This window comes from Schistocerca gregaria, chromosome 3 (assembly GCF_023897955.1).
Source record: "Schistocerca gregaria isolate iqSchGreg1 chromosome 3, iqSchGreg1.2, whole genome shotgun sequence".
Lineage (NCBI taxonomy): Eukaryota > Metazoa > Arthropoda > Insecta > Orthoptera > Acrididae > Schistocerca > Schistocerca gregaria.
In genome coordinates, this window is record NC_064922.1 from 106655560 (window position 1) to 106674459 (window position 18900).

General features: G+C 42.1%; 1 pseudogene; it reads right to left on the reverse strand.

Moving 5' to 3' along the window:
* Positions 1-17625: 17625 nt before the first annotated feature.
* Positions 17626-17743, reverse strand: LOC126357317 (5S ribosomal RNA; annotated as a pseudogene).
* Positions 17744-18900: the final 1157 nt, after the last annotated feature.

The window sequence follows — 18900 nt, forward strand, 5'->3', positions numbered from 1 at the left end:
GAAACAGTAAACAAGACTCGCCGAGAGCACAAACAGTGTCTCTGTGTGCATGCATGCATTCGTGTGCAGAGAGCGACGCCGCGTGAAGACAACTTGCTGTAACTACATGTTACTGAACTCGCTATATGTGCGACCTTATTAACAGCCAACCTGAATACATCCCTTCCCCCCCCCCCCCCCCCCCCCCTTGCAACTCCCTCTCTTAGAGAGAGCCACGCCCTAACCAGTGTCTTTCCTTAAACGAGGCAACGTCCTCAACACCTGTGGATTCACTGTGTGTTACATAATAAAATTCTGTGATTAGTGAGATAATAAAAAGTAGAGTAACTTCCTTTTAAAGAACAAACTGGACAAGTAGAATGTTGTAGCCAATTGTATTGTGTGTTCCTCGTTTGATCACAGAATGCAGTCGAAACACCGAATAGATGGCTTTTGAAGAATATATATTTATTTCTGGGGGAAGAGGTCAGTGTTCTGAATGACCTTTTACTACTAAGAGTGGCAATTACAACCAATATCTTCAGTTATTTGTTAGTTATTTCAAATCTATGTCGTAAACTACAATTTTTACTCTCTACGGCTCTCTCTAATACTATGGAAGTTATCGACAGATTTGTGAACACATCACCTGTTGTCCTGTTCCTTCTTCTAGTCAGTGTGCTCCATACATTGCTTTTCTTGTCAGTGTCGTTGAGAACTCTCCCATTCTGATCAGTCCGCTTAACTCTCAGCACCTTCTATAATATAACAAAAAAGCTCTTGTCACTTTGCCACAGTTAATGACTCACTTCATTACAACGGTGTCCTCCAGCCGAAACCTATTATATTATAAACTGCGTCGTCTGTCGCCCCTTGCTTTACTTCAAAGGAAGCTGAGTTCCTTCAGCAAGTGTAATATGTATTCATTTTGACGTTACGTTTATGGGTGATCTCATTTATGCTGTTGGTTACTTTGGTCTTGCTTAGGTGTGCTCTCAGTCAGTATTCTGAGCTTAGTAGATTGTTCGTTCCATTCAACAGCTCATGTAATTCTTCTTGAGAAAGCTAACGATCTCGAAACGTTCGTAGATTCTGTCATCACTGTTCACCAATTCTTGATTCACTACTGAAACATTTACACTGTGTTTGGTTTTGACTTATTTGACAAAGGAACGCTACACACAGCAAAAGAACAACAATTTGAAAGTGAAATCGTTTGCTCGTAACATGTTTCCTAACCAGCGTTATTGCACCTTTCAAATTTTTGCCGCAAATTGCTCAACCCGTCATTATTACGTAATCACTGTGGTAGGTAAAGCAAGAATATTGCCAACATTTCTGCGAAAAAATTTTGTGCTTCTAAAAAAATGTGAATGTAGTATGGCATATGTAGTTGTCATATCCCACGAATGGGTTCAAACGCCTGTCGGAAAGCGTGTTTTACGCCCCACTCAATGGCCCCTCTCCAAGCTCATTTGTGAACTGTGTCTGATGCACAGAGTGTGAGTGAGTGTAGTTGATAAGTGAACAGCGGAATGTTACGTTGCTGCTGTATAATGAGAGAAGGGAGCAGGTGAAACCTATTACTCCTTTCAAATATTACGAAGGGACTTCTGAAATTTTCCCGGCGTATTTGTTCTTCTAATAATTTCCGGGTATGCAGCCGGATCCCGTCGACATTCTGCAACGATATTTCGGCCCAGAGACGTCCGGCCATCATCAGGTGAGTACACAACTACTGAAGAGCCCAGGTGCAGTCGCGGTATTTATACCGATTCTCGCGCACGTGTTGACATGCGCGGCATAGCCGAGTTGTACGTGCTGCCCTCGGTGGTGAAAGTAAAAGATCATCTAGTCATTGAGTATCGAATGACGCTGTCTATTCCGCTGTGAATGTATAATTTTAATAACAGGAATCCAAGTTTTATCCAGTTGAAAGCCGTTGTCACGATTTATAAGATTATCGGCAAGACGTATTTCCACTGATTCCTTGGTTACGGAATCCCAAAATCCGGAAACCGGAGCTAAAATTTTTGTTCCATTGTATTCCATTGAATGTCCCAATGAAATACAGTGCTCTGCTACTGCCGATTTTGACGGTTGCCGCAGACGGGTGTATCTCTCATGTTCTGTACATCGTTCATGGACAGTTCTTGTCGTCTGGCCAATATATGCAGAGCCACATTCACAGTGAATTTTGTAGACGCCTGCTTTCTTCAGTTGTAAATCGTCTTTAACGGATCCAACCAGGGCCCGGTTCTTTGCTGGTGGACGGAAGATGACCTTGATTTTATTCTTCTTCAGTAGTCGGCCTATTTTCGACGACACATTCCCGGCGTATGGAAGAAACGTAGTTGATTTAAAGTCGTCATCAGCGTCCTCAGTGCGCTGCTTCTTGTTATGACAGTTGCGCATGGCCTTTCTTATTTGGCGTGAAGTGTAGCCATTCTCTTTAAAAACCTTGTCCAAGTGTTCTAATTCTGCGTGGAGGTTTTCATCGTCCGATATTACATGCGCTCGATGTATTAAGGTACTGAGAACACCGGCTGTTTGTGCTGGTTGGTGGCAGCTTGACGCCTGGAGATACAGATCTGTGTGAGTCGGTTTCCTGTACACAGAATGTCCTAATGACCCATCATTTTTACGGCATACTAGCACGTCTAGAAATGGTAAAGTTCCATCTTTTTCAATCTCCATCGTGAATTTGATGTTCTCATGTAAAGAGTTTAAATGATGAAGGAATTTCTCCAGTTCCTGTCTGCCATGAGGCCATACAACAAAAGTATCATCTACGTACCGCCAGAAGACCGTAGGCTTTAAGACAGCAGACTCAAGTGCTTTCTCCTCAAAGTCCTCCATAAAGAGATTAGCTACCACAGGGGGCAAAGGGCTCCCCATGGCGACGCCGTCTGTTTGTTCAAAGAATTCGTCATTGAATAGAAAGTACGTTGAGGAGAGTATATGTTCAAACAAGGCCGTCATTTCTGCACTGAATAAGTTACCAATAAGATGTAACGATTCCATTAAAGGCACTTTGGTAAACAGTGAGACCACATCAAAGCTGACTAATAAATCCGAGCTGCTAAGCTTAACTTCCTTCAAGCGACTGACAAAATCCTCGGAATTACGTATATGGTGGCAACACTTACCCACATACGGCTTTAGTAGTGAGGCCAGATATTTTGCTGTAGAATAGGTGGCAGCACCAATATTACTCACTATTAATCGTAGTGGGGCACCATCCTTGTGTATCTTGGGAAGACCGTAGAGTCTTGGTGGTACTGCATTGAGTGGTCTCAATCTCTTGATAATTTGTTCAGGTAGAGAACAGTCGTTCAAAAGGGTAGCAGTTTTCCTTGATATTCGGCTTGTTGGGTCCTTTTCAATTCTGCGGTACGTGGAATCATTTAGCTGACAATATATCTTCTCGTTGTAGGCTTCCCTTGTCAGAAGAACTGTGGCGTTACCCTTATCCGCAGGCAGTACGACTGTGCTAGTATCTTCTCTGAGGCTGCGGAGAGCAGCTCTTTCAGCTGGCGAGATGTTACTCCGTTGTGGCGCACATTTCAGCAACGTTCGGCAAGATTCACGTCGAATTTCGTCTGCATTATCCGCAGGGAGACGTCTAATGGCGGTTCTAGGCGCTACCGCGCGACCGCTACGGTTGCAGGCTCGAATCCTGCCTCGGGCATGGGTGTGTGTGATGTCCTTAGGTTAGTTAGGTTTAAATAGTTCTAAGTTCTAGGGAACTGATGATCTCAGAATTTAAGTCCCATAGTGCTCAGAGCCATAATTTTTTAACCCACGCAGAACCAATTGAGTGGAGGGGGGGAGGCAGAGAGGAAGGGTTACTTTTTGTCCATCTTCTGAAAATATCGTAATCTAGTCCGGTACCTCGTGTTTAGAAAAAAATATTTATAGATTTTAATGATTCTTATATCAGATTCTGTAAGTGTTTTAAATTTTTCAACAAATCGTAACCCAAAAATTTAAGTTTTAGAAGCGAATGTAACTTTTCGCAAAAAATATCATTCATATTTTCAGATTCAGGACCCTTCTACACATCTATGTAACTTAAGAGAGTATGTTGTGAACGAAAATCGACGACCAACAACGAAATATTTATTTCTGTCAATTCCTTGTGCTGGTCATGAAGCACCCCTCTGCACAGTGTAAACAATTGCGTTGGTGTCGTTAAGGTTGTGCCAAAAGATATTTTCAGGTTCTGTACCCCACTTCCCTAATTATACATCAGTACAAAGTTAAACACATTAAACGAAATTGCTTTTTTTTCTTTTCTTTGGTGGTCGTCACAAAGCACCTCCCACCGAGCTGGTATTACGCATTATGGAAAATGCATTCAGATGCTAGGGTTAAAGAATATTATATAGGTTCCTATTACTGACCACAGATGACCCACAGTAAAACTGTCCTGTGTAATTGCCTTGCTAGGACAGTGCATGCTGTTGAATATATGGGCCCTATTTCTTCGCTCGCCGCTTAGGGCAGCAACAGGTGTGGTCCGCCAAGTGTCCCCCAGGGAAATCCTCCCATCCCCCACTCTTGAGTCTGGACGCAAGGCCAGCTGCCTGTACTGCATGAAGCGGTCAACGTAAGAATTAGATATATGTTAGAAATAGCCACATGAAACGCAAAACATACGAACTTTACTACTCTGTCAAGTTCACTTCATGGGAGTATGGAGGATGTTTGCTTCGTGATATCAGAAAATCTACGCAAAAAGAATTTGGAAGTAATCGTTCGCCTGTCAACGACAGTACTATTGCTGTATTAATTTCGGTTCGTACACAAGCAACTCAATGTGCTGAATTCACAGAATTTGATGCGCCACCCACACGAACTTGCGTCAGCGTGATATCGTCTCAAAAGCGTTACGTCGTACGCATCCTAACACAGCTGTTCTTACGAAGGCAACAGTGCCGTAACCAGCGATAGTTTTCACTTGAGAATCCTGTCTTTGGCTATGGATGGGAACCTCTTTCTTCCTCCCTCCCCCCACATTTCAGGAAACAGCTAATGTAGGTGTTCAAGAACAGGATGAACAAAGTGACAAGGGGCGACGAGAAATTTTAGCCTCACACATGCTGCAGGCTGACATTTTACAATTTGGGAGGTGTTTCATTCAGATACACAGTGTGCACTGGTGCAATTAAGTAAGGAGGAGGCAACTATTAAGCTATTAACTACTTGTTGACACACCCCGTTCACAATTTCATAGCCGATATGACGGAATTTACTCAATGGAGCCGCCCGGAGTTGCATGGATGTGTGTGATGTTCTTAGGTTAAGTAGTTCTAAGTTCTAGGGGACTGATGACCTCAGAACAGTACACATACTGAAATTTAAGCCTCAGTCAGAAAGCCCGGTATATGTATCTACTACGTCTACGTACATACTCCGCAAGCTACCATGTGGTGTGTGGCTGGTGCAGAATTCCTTGTAGCAACACTGGTCATTTCCCTTCGTGTTCCACTCACAAATAGAGTGACGGAACAGTGACTGTTTGTAAGCCATCGTACGAGACCTAATTTTTCTTATCTTCTACATCTACATCTACATGACTACTCTGCAATTCACATTTAAGTGCTTGGCACAGGGTTCATCGAACCACAATCATACTATCTCTCCACTCCCTAACAGCGCGCGGGAAAAACGAACACCTAAACCTTTCTGTTCGAGATCTGATTTCTCTTACTTTATTTTGATGATCATTATTACCTATGTAGGTTGGGCTCAACAAAATATTTTCGCGTTCGGAAGAGAAAGTTGGTGATTGAAATTTCGTAAAAAGATCTCGCCGCGACGAAAACGTCTTTGCTGTAATGACTTCCATCCCAATTCGCGTATCATATCTGTCACACTCTCTCCCCTATTACGTGATAATACAAAACGAGCTGCCCTTTTTTGCACCCTTTCGATGTCCTCCGTTAATCCCACCTGGCAAGGATCCCAGAGGACGAACGTGTGTAGTGTAAGCTGTCTCTTTAGTGGACTTGTTGCATCTTCTAAGTGTCCTGCCAATGAAACGCAACCTCTGGCTCGCCTTCCCTACAATATTATCCATGTGGTCTTTCCAACTGAAGTTGTTCGTAATTTTAATACCCAGGTACTTAGTTGAATTGACAGCCTTGAGAATTGTACTATTTATCGAGTAATCGAATTCCAACGGATTTCTTTTGGAACTCATGTGAATCACCTCGCACTTTTCGTTATTTAGCGTCAACTGCCACCATCCACACCATAGAGCAATCTTTTCTAAATCGCTTTGCAACTGATACTGGTCTTTAGATGACATTACTAGACGGTAAATTACAGCATCATCCGCGAACAACCTAAGAGAACTGCTCAGATTGTCATCCAGGTCATTTATATAGGTCAGGAACAGCAGAGGTCACAGGAGCCTTCCCTGGGCAACACCTGATATCACTTCAGTTTTACTCGATGATTTGCCGTCTATTACTACGAACTGCGACCTTCCTCACAGGAAATCACGAATCCAGTCGCACAACTGAGACTATACCCCATAGGCCCGCAGCTTGATTAGAAGTCGCTTGTGAGGAACGGTGTCAAAAGCTTTCCGGAAATCAAGAAATACGGAATCAACTTGAGATCCCCTGTCGATAGCAGCCATTACTTCGTGCAAATAAAGAGCCAGCTGCGTTGCACAAGAACGATATTTTCTGAAACCATGCTGATTACGTATCAACAGATCGTTCCCTTCGAGATGATTCATAATGTTTGAATACAGTATATGCTCCAAAACCCTACTGCAAACCGACGTCAATGATGTAGGTCTGTAGTTCGATGGATTACTCCTACTACCCTTCTTAAACACTGGTGCGACCTGCGCAATTTTGCAATCTGTAGGTACAGATCTATCGGTGAGCGAGCGGTTGTATATGAGTGCTAAGTAGGGAGCTATAGTATCAGCGTAATCTGAAAGGAACCTAATCGGTATACAATCTGGACCTGAAGACTTGCCCCTATCAAGCGATTTGACTTGCTTCGCAACCCCTAAGGTATCTACTTCTAAGAAACTCATGCTAGCAGCTGTTCGTGTTTCAAATTCTGGAATATTCCATTCGTCTTCCCTGGTGAAGGAATTTCGGAAAACTGCGTCGAATAACTCTTTGTGGCTCTTACGCGAAATATACGTTTGTGGTAGTGGAATCGTTCTGCAGTCAGCTTTAAATGCCTGTTCTCTAAATTTTCTCAGTAGTGTTCCTGTAAAAGAAATCCGCTGTTCCTCCAGCTATTCCCATTCGTGATCCCAAGGCCTCTTTATAATACTTGCATGTTGATCACAACTACGTGCAATAAATCTAGTAGCCTGCATCTGAATTGCTGCCATGTCTTTCTTTAATGAGACCAGAGGATCCCAAACAATTTGAGTAATACTTACGAAAGGGCCGCCTAAATAGTGCTTACACGGTCTCCCTTACAGCTGAACGACACTGTCCAAATATTCTCCCAATAAACCGAAGTCGACCATTCACCTTTCCTACCACATGCTGTTTTCTTTTCATATCACTTTGCAACGCTACGCATATTAATTTAACTGATTTGATTGTGTAAAGCAGCACGCTACTAATAGTGCATACGAATTGTTTTCCCTACTCATCCGCATTAACTTATATTTTTATACGTTTACAGCTAGCTGCGATTTATCATTCGAACTAGAAATTGTATCTACGTCATCTTGTATCCTACTCAGTCACTCATCGACGATACCTTTTACACCGAAACGTCATCAGCAAACAGCCGTAGATTGCGGCAAACAGCCGCAGATTGTTGCACACCGGTCGGAGGTTCGAATCCGGCCTCGGGCATGGATGTGTGTGATGTCCTTAGGTTAGTTAGGTTTCAGTAGTTCGAAGTTCTTTGGGACTGATGACCTCCGATGTTAAGTCCCATAGTGCTCAGAGCCATTTGTTGGACACCAAGACCGCCAACTAGTGAATCAACAGGAGTTTCGAAGTCAGCATGCTGCAGACGAACACAGACTCTTCGTATTTGTAGCCGGAGTTATATTCTGACCTAAGAGACATATCTATGTGAATGGTTCGAAATATTCAAATTTGTGTGAATTCCTAAGGGACCAAACTGCTTACGTCATCGATCCCCGGACTTACACACAAACGTAAATTAACTTAAGGTAAGAACAACACACATCCCCATGCCCGAGGGAGGACTAGACCCTCCGGCGGGAGGGGCCGTTTAGTCCGTGACATGACGTCTCAAACCGAGCGGCTATGAATGGTTGCAAGAAATCATTTTAAGCAAGTGGATTTACTTACAACTATAGTTACGAAACAGTACATGTAGAGTGTGACCTTTGTGCAAACATTCAAAAATTAGTTAAATATGTTAATGAAAACCACATATCTGTCCTTAATGCACCATTTAGAATTAAAATCTCTTGTATTTCTGAAGAGGTGCAACGAAATATTAACCTTTATGACAAGAACCATGAAAATCGGCGGAACTGTCCACTTTGGTAAGAAAGTGGCTTCTGGCAGGGCACAATAATTTTGACAGAAACCAGTAAGCCACACAAAGATGTCACACCCAGGATCTCAATGGGACTGACATCATCGATTCTATCTCAAGCTGTCCGAGACTGTTCTACAAGCAGACTGGCAGTTACGTTGCGACTTCTTGGGTGAGGAAAATACAGGGTGCTATCGCATATCATTTCGTTTAGAACATGGACAAAATGTTCTGACTGCACTGGCGATGAGCGTGCCTGGTGGTTAACTACATGTGATACAACTTCAGGAAGTGTACTGCGAAGTAGCATGGCGTGAAAGGAGATACGACAAGCAAAGACAAAAGAAGTGTAGGTTTAAACACCTCCGGGCAAATTAAAACTGTGTTGGGCCACGATTCGAATCCGGAACCTTTCCTTTCGGCGTCACTGCTCTTACCGACTGAGCTATTGTACGGTACCCTTACTTTCTTATTACAATTTTTCCTTATTTTCTAGATTTACATTTTATGTAGTGTTTGTAGATACCAGCAGTTTTCAATGAGCTGTGACAGCACTGCAGAACGCATAGCTGCGAGGGCGATTTTAATTCCCATGCTGGCTGAAGTAACCACTGGACCATCTGGCATTGTCGCTAGAAGGTGGGGTGAGTTATCGTTGTTAGCTGTGAGAAACACTCAGGGAAATCACAGCAAGTCTGGCGCGAAGCAAATAGTTTTATTTAATAAATATTTACTAATAGCAGCCACTTTTTCCATCAGGGGTTTTAGGAGAAAACTACTCACTTCAAGCACTTTTCTGCAACAGTATTGCGACACCAGAAGGCAGTCATTTCAGTGAACAAATGAATCATGCTTAGGATGCGCCCACACGATGCCCTATTTGTGTTCAACTTTGCGCATGCGCATGAATGTCAAACAGCGCAACTTCAAGTGCGCATTTGGGCATGCGTAATCTCCTGGAAATGAAGGCCGTGCATAAAGCGCATTGCTACCCCCCTAATGAGGATATCTTTGCTCTTTTTAGCGGACGACATATAGGTGGGTCCATATGTGGCTGTCTGTGCAATGTGTTGAGGTTATGTTCTAGAGCGAGTAATGTGCAATAACGTCTGTTGACTCCAAAGGAAGCCTGCGTTAAGTTCTTAGATGATTACAAACAAAGAAAAATGTCTGTGTGTAATGCCGCTCTCCAGATCAGAAGAAAAAGTTGAGCTGTGTTTTCCTGAACGTCACTTTTTAGTTAGACGTCTTCGGTCGTATTTCTGTAAAGAATAAGACACCGTAAGTTTTAAAGTTAGAAAACTGAGAAGAATATCCCAATAATGTATGTAAAGTTTAGATGAAGAGTGAACGAATGTCCTTGCTTTGGCGATTTAAAAGCAAAACAACGAATTGGACTGACATCTGAGCAAAAGAAGTGATGGTACATGTGAAGCACCTCAACAAACTGCTAATAATATTAATCAAGCATGCTGATGACGCAAAAAATACGAAACTGAAAAACACAACAACCGTTCGAGTGGATTCTGGCGTCAATGAAATTCCCAAATTTATCATGTTCAAATGGCTCTGAGCACTATGGGACTTAACTTCTGAGGTCATAAGTCCCCTAGAACTTAGAACTGCTTAAATCTAATTAACCTAAGGGCATCACACACATCCATGCCCGAGACAGGATTCGAAACTGCGACCGCAACTGTCGCGCGGTTCCAGACTGTAGCGCCACTCATTTATCAAGTCCTACGACGTTGATCTACGTATCATATTTCATGATGAAATACAAATGACGCGTTGAAAGTAAATTAACCTTCACACAACGGCTAAGAACCTCCCTTAAGTATTTCTCAGTTTCAAGAATAATCACGTTTATTTTTATTCATTTATTACTGTTCCATTGGAAACAAGAGAGTTCCATGAATATGGAACGAGTCATAATTATACAGCAGAGCAGTCCTTAGGGACGCTAATAGATACAAATTATAATTTGAGTACAAAATATGCTAATAATTATCGCCTTATGTGTTTCTTACAGTGACAACAGGTATAACAATCAAATAATAAATTACAAAAAAATGTGTGTGAACTCTTATGGGACTTAACTGCTAAGGTCATCAGTCCCTAAGCTTACACACTACTTAACCTAAATTATCCTAAGGACAAGCACACACACACCCATGCCCGAGGGAGGACTCGAACCTCCGCCGCCACCAGCCGCACTGTCCATGACTGCAGCGCCCCCTAATAATCCTGCGTGGCAATAAATTACAATTATTCCCCATTACAAGATACAAATTTGGTATAACTGAAACACTTTCTTTTGAAAAAACGAATAAATAATTGAAACGAGTATATAAGTCACTAGTTACTAGCCAACAAAATTTTATTGCCAACTTTGTCGCTGCAGTTTCCAAAGCAAAGAATCTCAATTATCGTTGTGACCTCCTCCTGAGTTTTTATACTTCTTTACCTACAGTCGCTTTTGCGATTTCTTTTTATGTCGCCTACTCATCACAACACACGCTAACACAAGCTCCCAAGCATGGCCGTAAATTCATAGCACACTGCTTGGGCAATGAGACAATGTGTGGATACGAGAGCACCCACGCGTTCGTTCCACAGATATTTGTGCATGACCTTTTATTCCCGTTCTTTTGCGATTCCGCATGACGAAAGAGGCATCGTGTGGACATACCTTTCGGGATCGAAGTTGTAGGAACAGGACACGATGGTTCCAGATTATAAATACAAGATCTACTGCGCACACCATAGTCGACAGGATGCCTTTCCATCTAATTCTGCTGTCATATCATTCTTTCAGGGAATTACTAGTTGTGAGTTAATAAGAAAAATATTGTGTCATGATCGTCCGGTAAAAGTGTATTCCTCAGTAAACTCATCATACGGGAATCCACGGACATTATTTAAAGTAATACAGCTCTCCATATCATCTCTTAGACTTTCAGGAGTTACGCTTCCCAGTGCCACGGTTCTCATAGTGCTTCGGCGAGGGACGTGAAGTACGAGAGCCCTGTAACAAAACAGGCAGGAAGAGATCCTACGCAATGGCGCACTAGGATAAAGCAAGGACTACTTGTCTTAATCTCTCTAAGTCTCACATGGAAAAATCACGGCCTGTACGCCTCTTCTGCCATCTTCTACGAACCCACTAACTAAACCGAGAAGCTTCTTGAGGTTTAGTAAGAAATTGGGGGGATCGATATCTTACACTTGGCATCCCTCATGTGGGATATTTTCATAACATTTGGTTAATTTGTGACAGAAGCATTTGACATTCTTTGAGTGGAAAGAAATCCCATCATAATTTGATAACTTGCGGTGGAAGGAAGTATTTATCGCAAATTTGTGTTAAGAATAGCAATTGCAGTTTGACAGCAAGTGGAAAGGAAGCGGGAAGTGAACAGTAAGGTTAAAAAGTGACTAAAATTTGTCATTTGCGGGTATAGGAATGTTACAACTGTGCTCATCGAGGAGTGCGAAAAGCGTGTGTTGAAAATCGCAATAATTCCGACTAATGGGAAATAGAAATCGTTTTCAAGGATTGCCGACATTTCGGGAGTGAAACATATGGAGCTATGGGCGACAAGACTTCGCGGGACAGAAGAAAGAAGACAGCATCAGCAGACATGGCCGGGCCAGCCATGCAGCAGGTGACATCGCTCCATGCAGGAAGAGCGCGTAACGCATTTCGTCACGACAGCAGCAGTATGCGGTGCGCTGGGTGCGCACACACAGAGCTCCGGAGTTCGACGCACGGACGCATCGTCGGCACATTCTTCGAGCAGCTACATCGTCAGGATATAGGAGATTGCGAAAACTTTGTACGTCACGGTTAAAATTAGCGCCAAGGATGTTTAAAACTCAAAATTACATCCGAACAGGTTATGAATGCCCAACGGTACCACCCGAACGCCACGTTATCCTCAGGCCACAGGCGTCACTGGAGGCGTATATGGAGGGGCATGTGGTCAGCACATCGCTCTCACGGCCACTGTGTTTTCGTGACCAGAGCCGCTACTTCCCAATCAAGCAGCGCCTCAATTGACCCCACAAGGGCTGACTAAACAAGCGCGCCAACAGCGTTCGGCAGACTGACGGTCACCCATCTATGTGCGAGCTCTGCCCGACAGCACTTCGGTGATCTGACAGATATCAGCATTACCACTGCGGCAAGGCCGTTGGTGGTAAGGGTGTTTGCACATCACTAATTCAGTACCGCGGTGTATATTCTTCTTGAGAACAATTAAAATTATGGGGAACGAGACAAGAACGTGGATAAAGATAAGTGGAGAAACAGAAGAAACTAACAATAATTTTGAAGAAGACTGTACGAGGGCTGATGATTTAACGGATAGTGACGAGGAAAATATATTGGAAAGTATCGTTGAAAATGCGGGAGAATACCAAGAAACTGTGGTGAGTGTTGTGATAGGAGGCGAGCATAGAATGGCTGAGGGAATTGTATGTGCGATAAATCAAGGTAGCTGAAGGTAGTAAGCCAATAGCGAATAGTGAAGTTGAAATTAGAGAATGGGAAAGTTCTTCCTTTAATATGGAAGGAACGTTACGAGAAATGAGTAAAGTAATGCTGTATCCTAGGGACATCAATAGTAATACCGACAATACTAACAAAAAAAATTGACAGCAAGGACAGTTCTCGTAAGAGTATAACAATAAGAGCAACAAAATAATAGCGGTCATCACTGATACCGATGAATGAATGAAGGACTTGCAAGAACAGTCTGCATATGTAACAAAACTACCAAATTCAATGACAGATCATTCATGCAGTAGTGTAAGTGAAACCTTTCGGGAGGAAACTGGTAATAATATCAAGGAAATGAAGATTCTATTAATAATTCGCAAGTTGCTGTCAGTGATAAGAAATGTTGTAGTACAGTCTCTGATATAGAGGAATGTAACACGACGTTCTCTGCTGTAAACAGTAAGTTAGTCTAGGACGAACAGGCTCAGTCAACTCTAACTTACAGAGTAAATTTAAACTTTGATGTAAATTATAACCTAGTCACGGACGAGCAAATCCAAAACCCTTTGGCAGTCGAAGTAGTTCTCTTACGAAATTTTATGTGAGAAATGAAACTGAAAAACAGAATATGTCAGTCTGCATTTTAAACAAAGAATCCAACGAAACTGAGCCAGCACTGTCTAATAAATGTAAATGCCGTGTGACTAGGGCATCCCGTCGTGTAGACCGTTCACAGGGTGCTAGTCTTTCGGTTTGACGCTATTTCGGCGACTTGCGCGTCGATGGGAATGAAATGATGATTAGGAGAACACCCAGTCCCTGAGCGCAGAAGATCTCTGACTCAGCCGGGAATCAAACCCTGGCCCTTAGGATTGACATTCTGTCGCGCTGACAACGCAGCTACCGGGGGTGAACAGCATTGTCTAACAGAACAGATTCAGTACAGAATTTTGGAATCCTAATACTAAAGAGACATTTGTCAGTGTAGCTGGAATTCAGCAAGAAGTCTGTAATTTTACTTACAGAGGCACTGATATATTTGCTGAATGAATATAAGGAAAGTTAGCTTCAAAATTAAGAAAGCTTATGGCAGTAAATAACAATATTGGAAATTGTAACAAAAAAGTTCTCCATATAAAGACAGTTAGTTCCCGAAAATTGCTACTAAGAGAAAAATATACATTACAATTAACCATGGGAAGAAAAATAAATGGTCATTTAAAAGAAATAATATAATGGACTCATTAGTAAATGGACTTAGAATCTTAAACATTTGGGGAAGACAGTGCAAGTTAATTTAGTGGATTTAAAAACAGGTGGTCTTTTGAATTTGTCACCTTGGCAGAAAAAAGAAAATTATCTTCCAAGTATTCAGTGTATGGGAAATGTAAACAACTGATATCGTCTTGATCTGAAATATGTGTTTCGTTTCACGTACTCATACTTAATAGAGCATGCAAAGACGGGATAATTCGGAGCAGGTGTGAACAGATGAGGTTGCACTAGGAGCCAAACAAGATGAGCAGTCAGCAACAAGAGACGCGGTTGGCATACGCGCACATAATGATTGTCATCGGGGAAACACAGGGGAAACACATCGCCTAGGACCAGCAATACCAGCTGGCGACTAACTGTTTCTAGGAAAGACAATGTGTCAGTGTGGTGAGTTCTCAAAAAACGACCATGAGTCGCAAATGCTCTAAACAAATGTTCTGGCGAATGTCAGTGACCTGCAGGAAAGAGAAATGTTGTTGCCTTGTGTATTGTGTATAACCGTGTTTGTGTATTCTGTCTATTTTGAGTCTTTGTAGTGTAAATTGTGGAAACATGCTCTGATGGATTTCTTTGGCTCGGCCAACCAGCCGCCTCAAAATTGAGAATTATTCTTGTTTTTCATAAAATTTTGTGAAATCAAATAATGTTTCACTGATAATATTAGCGCATTTTGCATACCTAATCACTCTCTTATTTCTTGGCTGAGATGTTATATATGAAGTGTTATGTTTCCATGGTATTTGTGTTCAGTAGTTCTCAACTTGAAAAAGTTATGATCTTTAATGTCGTGAAAGCACAGGAGATAAAATTTAAGATACCATTATTACAATTAACAGGAAATTTAAGAAAATCTGTTTGTTATTTGCAAATTTAATGAGAGCTCTCGATCGAGTAGATTCTGTGTTGAAAAGTTTTCATAACGAAATGCCGTAAATGATTCGATGACAAAAAGAAGAAGAGAGATAAAATTAAACCTGTAGAGGCGGCGCCTGAGAGCCATAAAACCGCGATCATAGTATTTCGAAAATTGCGGTTTTGTTTACAAAAAACAGTTTTAAAGAATTATCGAGGGCTGTTTGTAAGGTATCGTTTATTTTGAGATTACATTCCAGACATACATTTTAGATCGCGTCTGCAGATATAAGTAGTCTTCAATAAGCTCAGGCAGTACTGCAGAATGCAAATTACAGTTTCCACGCTGGGGCTGAAGCAACCGTTGGACCACCTGGTGTTTGGAAGTGGATAGAGGGATGGGGCGCTGTGGCTGGCTGTGAGAAAGTTACCACACTCATTCCGGCGCACAGCAAGTGCTTTTGTTTAGTAAATATTTCTAATAAAAGCTATTTTCGTACTACAGATATTACGAGAAGCCTGCAGGTCACAAAGGCTTGCTACAACAATATTGCGGCACATGAAAGCAGCCATTTTAATGAACAAATGAATAATGTTGAAGATAAGGGACTTGTAGGATGTTTCACGACTGTTAAGTACAAGATCTAGACTTCACGCTACATTCGCCAGTCGCCAGCAGGTTGCCTTTCGATCTGCTTCTGACGTAAGACCATGCTCCCAAGACACTGCTTGCTGTAAGTGAATAAGCAACATTGTTTCATTTATTATCGAATTACGGTGTTACAGGCCCTTTGCTGTTCCTTAGCTATATAAACGATTTGGGGAACAATCTGAACAGCCGTCTTACGTTGTTTGCAGATGACGCTGTCATTTATCGACTAATAAAGTCATGCGAAGATGGAAAGAAACTGCTAAACGATTTTGCAAAGCTATCTGAATGGTGCTAAAATTGCCAGTTGACCCTAAATAACGAAAAGTGTGAGATCATCCACATTAATGCTAAAAGAAATGCGTTAAACGTCGGTTACACGATAAATCAGTCTAATCTAAAGGCCGTAAATTCAACTAAATACCTAGGCATTACTATTACGAAAAACTTAAACTGGAAGGAAAACACAGAAAATGTTGTGGGGAAGGCTAACCAAAGACTGCGTTTTACTGGTAGGACACCTAGAAAATGTAACAGATCTACTAAGAAGACTGCCTACACTACGCATGTCCATCCTCTTTTAGAATACTGTTGCGCAGTGTGGGATCCTTACCAGATAGGACTGACGGACTATATCGAAAAAGTTCAAAGAAGGGCTGCACGTTTTGTATTATAGCGAAATATGGGTGAGAGTGTCACAGAAATGATACAGGATTTGGGTTGGACATCATTGAGAGAAAGGTGTTTTTCGTTGCGACAGAATCTTGTCATGAAATTCCAATCACCATCATTCTCCTCCGATTGCGAAAATATGTTGTTGACACCGACTTACATAGGGAGAAACGATCACCACGATAAAATAAGGGAAATCAGAGCTCGTACGGAAAGATATAGGTGTTAGTTCTTTCCACGCGCTTTACGAGTTTGGAATATTAGAGAATTGTGAAGGTGGTTCGATGAACCCTCTACCAGGCACTTAAATGTGTTTTGCAGAATATCCATGTAGATGTAAATGTAACACCTAATATTGGCATCCAAGAACATTGTTTCAACCAATGTAGCTTTCCACATCATCACTTAAAACTTACAGGATGTAGAGTTGCTGTTTCAAGAGAATCCGATGGTGCTGATGTTGCTCCTGCGAGCGACATTAAGTACGAGAGCTTCGCGGCAAAACCAGTAGGAGTAAATCCTACGCGATGACTCACTAATGCAATGCAAGGTCGAGTTGTCTTAATCTCTTTAAGTCTTGGATGCAAAAGCATGGCTATTCTTACTGCACGCTTGTTATGTTATTTTCTAGGAACTTCCTAACTAAACTGATATACTTCTGCAGGTTTAATAGAAGGAAGAGAACGGGGGGGGGGGGGGGGGGGATCTTACGCTATCCAAGCCTGCTATACGCCTCCTAATCACATCTTCAATTCCGCTAGCTCTTCTCTCATATTTTTCCAAGTCCATAGAAGCTTTTCTGTATGTCATTCTATCAGGACGGATCGAAGACGTATCTCGATAGCTCAGTCAGTTTGAAAACCGAAGTTCCAACTTAGAATTGCGGTCCTACAGAAAGTTTTAACATGCCAGAAAATTTAAAAATAGGGTACATTCTGCTGTACAGTGAAATAATCTAAACTAAATTAAAAGTAAACTCCTCACGTACAGGCAATTGAGGACCAAAGGTACCGACTGGCCGCCGTGACATCCTCACCCGCAGACGTCACTGGATGCGGATATGGACGGGCATGTAGTCAGCGCACCGCTCTTCCGGCCGTCCGCCAGTTTACCAGACCGGAGCCGCTACTTCTCAATCGAGGAGCTCCTCAGTTTGCCTCACAGGGGCTGAGTGCAGCCCACTTGGCAACAGCGCTCGGCAGACCGGATGGTTACCCATCCAAGTGATAGCCCAGCCCAACAGCGCTTAACTTCGGTGATCTGACGGGAACCGGTGTTACCACTGCAGCAAGGCCGTTGGCAGTGAAACAGTCAGTTGTCAGAAATGCATTGTTTTCGTATTCTGAAATGTACTTTTGTAACAGTATTCGTGCTGTAACGAAAGGTAACGTCAATAGTAGTATTACCTAACGAAAATTCCGTTACATAACGAAGTAATCTGATCATTAAAGGTTAGTCACACGAGATTAGCGATAGATCTCATAGACCACATATCTTGGAGACTGTCGAGACGTTGTCGCACAAAGTACTTTGTAGGAAGAAAGAAAGTAATTTGACATGCCAGTTCAGTATAGTAAGAAGAATTTATGATTAAACTGGTTGGTAATTTTGGTGTATACTTAGAGCGACATTTCGGGTATAGATTTTCCACCTTTGGCCTTTACAAGTTTTTACCGTGCTTGGTGAACCTCGTTATTATTATTAATATTTCAGACAACCACATGATTCTTTGGAGACCTCCAGAGAAAAACGTAATCTTCTTCGTAAATATCCGCAACTCGAGTTGAATGGATCGCGGTCACTTATTACTACCTTAACAGTAAATATAAATGCAATTTGAAGACTAAGCAGCTTTGGAACCAGTACCACATAAAAGTGTCCAGTGCCTCTGACTGTATGTTATCTATTGTATATGACCACTAGATCGTCATAAAAATAAATGTCCGAAGCTTTGGTAGTACTGGTGTGAAACTGCTAGTTGATGAATTGTGAACCGTAAGGATTGCGTTATTTCGCCAGAATTCCTGTATTGCATTTTTCGTTCTCTGTTCTACAGGGTAATGTGATAGCGATACACAAGGATAATCTTCATGTATTGTCTCAGCAGCATTAAAAGATCGTAGCCGCACGTAAAAACAACCATGAAAAATTTTCTGACCATTTGCGAATGTTAAAATACACACACACACACACACACACACACACACACACACACTTCCTGATACTACTACGGAGGGCACGCAGTTATGATCTACTGGAAACCCTGTTCATGGAATGACGATAAATGCTGCACTAATGGATATCGCACATAATTTGAGGCAGAACATCAAAGGCGGTACCGCACACCAGAATTAATAACGTTTCTGAAGTCCCACTGCGTTCCGCTACAGTCAGCATCCATCGAAGCGCCCGACATAATTAGCTTGATTAATAAAAGCGAGTAATTTACCGATGTTCC